Source organism: Mandrillus leucophaeus, unplaced genomic scaffold (genome assembly GCF_000951045.1).
Source record: "Mandrillus leucophaeus isolate KB7577 unplaced genomic scaffold, Mleu.le_1.0 Scaffold3, whole genome shotgun sequence".
Lineage (NCBI taxonomy): Eukaryota > Metazoa > Chordata > Mammalia > Primates > Cercopithecidae > Mandrillus > Mandrillus leucophaeus.
The window spans coordinates 2,864,244-2,867,793 of NW_012103142.1; the positions used below are offsets into that span (position 1 = coordinate 2,864,244).

General features: G+C 45.6%; 1 pseudogene across 1 annotated transcript; it reads right to left on the minus strand.

Annotated features, from left to right (window-relative positions):
* Positions 1–2,075: 2,075 nt before the first annotated feature.
* On the minus strand, positions 2,076–2,519 carry LOC105544218 (annotated as a pseudogene). Its single transcript, XR_001006731.1, has one exon. The product of XR_001006731.1 is annotated as a 60S ribosomal protein L31 pseudogene (transcript).
* Between the last annotated feature and the right edge of the window lie 1,031 nt (positions 2,520–3,550).

The following is a 3,550-nucleotide window of genomic DNA, read 5'->3' on the forward strand; positions in this document are numbered from 1 at the left end:
TTCTATAGGCATGCCTGATATGTCTATGTATTTATGGGTGATGTGCACAATGTTACACTACTGAAAATAAATAAAAGAGCTCTAATTGGCTTAAGAAAATAAAAGCACTTGAATCGAACACTTTATCAGGAAAAAATAAAAGACTAGTCAAATGCTGTTTCAAGTTTATGTAATGTCAGTAAAATCTTTAATAAATAAGCTAGCTTCCCAACATTAATAATGAGCCACCGCGCGTGAGCCACCGCGCCCAGCCACTTTTCTTACTATTAAAAACAACCTGAGCTGGGCGCGGTGGCTCACACCTGTAATCCCAACACTTTGGGAGGCTGAGGTGGGCAGATCACTTAAGGTCAGGAGTTTGAGACCAGCCTGACTAACATAATGAAACCCCGTCTCTACTAAAGATACAAACAGTAGCTGGGCGTGGTGGCACATGCCTGTAATCCCAGTTACTTGGGAGGCTGAGGCAGGAGAATCGCTTGAACCTGGGAGGCGGAGGTTGCAGTGAGCCAAGACTGTGCCATTGCACTCAAGCCTGGGCATCAAGAGTGAAACTTTGTGTCAAACAACAACAACAACAACAAACAAACAACAACCTTACTGGCCAGGCGCAGCTGTAATCCCAGCACTTTGGGAGGCCGAGGCGGGAGGATCACTTGAGGTCGGGAGTTCAAGACCAGCCTGACAACATGGAGAAACCCCGTCTTGACTGAAAATACAAAATTAGCCGGTTGTGGCGGCTATGCCTGTAATCGGGAGGCTGAGGCAAGAGAATCACTTGAACCAGGAAGGCGGAGGTTGCGGTGAGCCAAGATCACGTCACTTCACTCCAGCCTGGGCAACAAGAGTGAAACTCCATATCAAAGAACAAAAAACAAAACAAAACAAAAAACTAGCTGGGCGTGGTGGTGCATGCCTGTAATCCCAGCTACTTGTTAGGCTAAGACAGGAGGATTGCTTGAACCAGGGAGGTGGAGGTTGTGGTGAGCTGAGATCGTGCCATTGCACTCCAGCTTGGGCAACAAGAGTGAAACTCCGTCTCAAAAATAAATAAATAAATAAAAATAAAAATAAAATAAAATTGTACATACATCATCCAGTCGTGTAAAGGAGTATGTTCAGAAGGGGGAAACTGCAAGGACTAACAGTGGTAATAACAGTAATCACCAACATTTTTGAGTACTTTCTCTTTTTTTGTTAAAGCCAGACTGAAGTGCAGTGGTGTGATCTTGGTTCACTGTAGCCTTGACCTCCTGGGCTCCAGTGATTCTCCCACCTCAACCTCCCAAGTAGCTGTGACTACAGGCAGGCACCACCATGCCTGGCTATGCCTGGCTAAGTTGTGTATTTTTTGTAGAGACGTGAGTCTTGCTATGTTGCCCAGGCTAGTCTAGAATTCCTGAGCTCAAGTGATCTGACTGCCTGGCCTCCCAAAGTGCTGGGATTAGAGACCACTAATGTGCCTTTGAGCACTTTAAAAAAAAATTATTATTATTATGTTTTGAGATGGAGTTTTGCTCTTGTTGCCCAGGCTGGAATGCAATGGTGTGATCTTGGCTCACTGCTACATCTGCCTCCCAGGTTCAAGCGATTCTCCTGTCTCAGCCTCCTGAGTAGCTGGGAATACAGGCGCCTGCCACTATGCCTGGCTAATTTTTGGCATTTTTAGTACAGACGGGGTTTCACAAGGTTGGTCAGACTGGTCTTAAACTCCTGACCTCAGGTGATCCGCCAGACTTGGCTTCCCAAAGTGATGAAATTACGGGCATGAGCCATCATACCCAGCCCTTTGAGCACTTTTATGTGTGCCCCGGGCTAAAGATTTTATACATGTATTTTACTTAGCCATTGTGTGATCGATACCATCATTTCCTGCATTTAATAGATGGAGAAACTGAGGCTCAGGAAGAAAGGTTAAGTCCATGGATGGTTACTTAGTAAGTAGCTCATTCAGATCCAGGCCTGTTGAACACCAAAGTCCATGTTTTTAAGACTGTCTTGTCTTTCCGTAGCTCCTGACGTTGGTGTTATGATTTTATTCTTTTGTGTATACTTTCCTGAATTTTCCTAATTCTTTTTTCGTTTTTCTTTTTTTTTTTTTCAATGTTATGACTTTATTTGCTGTATTTGACGATCAGCGATTAGTTCTCATCCACATTGACTGTCTGTAGATTTTTGAAAGTGGTAACAGGTACATAGGTAACCAAAGTATAGAGCTTATTTGGTGAATCTTCATCCTCATTACGTTTTCTGGACAGCCGCACACGGATTCGGTGTGGGACATTCCTTATTCCTTTGGCCCAGACAGCTTTGTTGAGCCTGGTATCAATGCGCACATCTAGAGTTCCCATCTCCTTCATGGCAAATTTCCAAATCTCTTTGAGTGCCCGAGGGGTACACTTCTTGAAGCCCACTCCATGGATACGCTTGTGAATGTTGATGGTGTATTCTCGGGTCACCACCTCGTTGATGGCAGAACGGCCCTTTTTCTTCTCACCACCCTTCTTTGCGGAAGCCATTCTGCCGGGTCCAAGTTGGAAAGGAAGCTTTTTTTTTTTGAGATGGAGTCTTGCTCTGTCGCCCAGGCTGGAGTGCAGTAGTGCGATCTCAGCTCACTGCTAGCTCCCCCTCCCGAGTTCACACCATTCTCCTGCCTCAGCCTCCCCAGCAGCTGGGACAACAGGCGCACGCCGCCATGCCCGGCTAATTTTTTGTATTTTTAGTAGAGACGGGGTTTCAGTGAGTTAGCCAGGATGGTCTCGATCTCCTGACCTCGTAATCTGCCCACCTTTGCCTCCCAAAGTGCTGGGATTACAGTTGTGAGCCACCGCGCCCGGTGGAATTTTCCTAGTTCTTTACACTAGCCTTGTATTTACCTATAAAATCAGGAGAAATATGTATATATATAACATATAAAAACTATAAAAACATACATATATTTAAAGGGGGAAATATGTAACAAACACATAGAAACAAGGGGAGAAAGGCATTGTATTGAACAAAACATATGTTCAGGTCTGAGAAGGCTCATAAAGAATGTTGTCTGCTATACTTTGTAGTTGCCTCTGTTATCACACAGTCTGCATATACAGGCGTTTTGTGTATATATATTTATATAGACTACATATATACATATATTATATATGTAAATATTTTGGTTAGATGTCCTCTAACATAACCGTAACACATAGTATGCTTTTAGAAATCGTTGACTGAATGCTAAGGACGAAAAACCAGTGACCAGAAGGCAACCAGGAAAGGCTTTGCTGACCTCCGGGGTGGTGGGATTGGAGGTTCTGGGAAGGCGACTATGGAACCAGGGAGGGGTGGGGTGGAATGGGATGTGGACAGCGCTTTTGCGGAGGGAAAGCGTTTTTGCGGCTGGAATTGAGCGGTAGGAATGTGTCAGCCACAGCTCCACTTTCCCAGTTCTTGTCATCTCGGTTCAGGAAGGTGAACTGGGTTCCGATTCCCCGCGGCGGGGGCCTGCAGTGGGCGCTCGGTCCCTTCCCCGCCTCGGCTGCAGGCCCCGCCCCTCGCCCAGAACCCC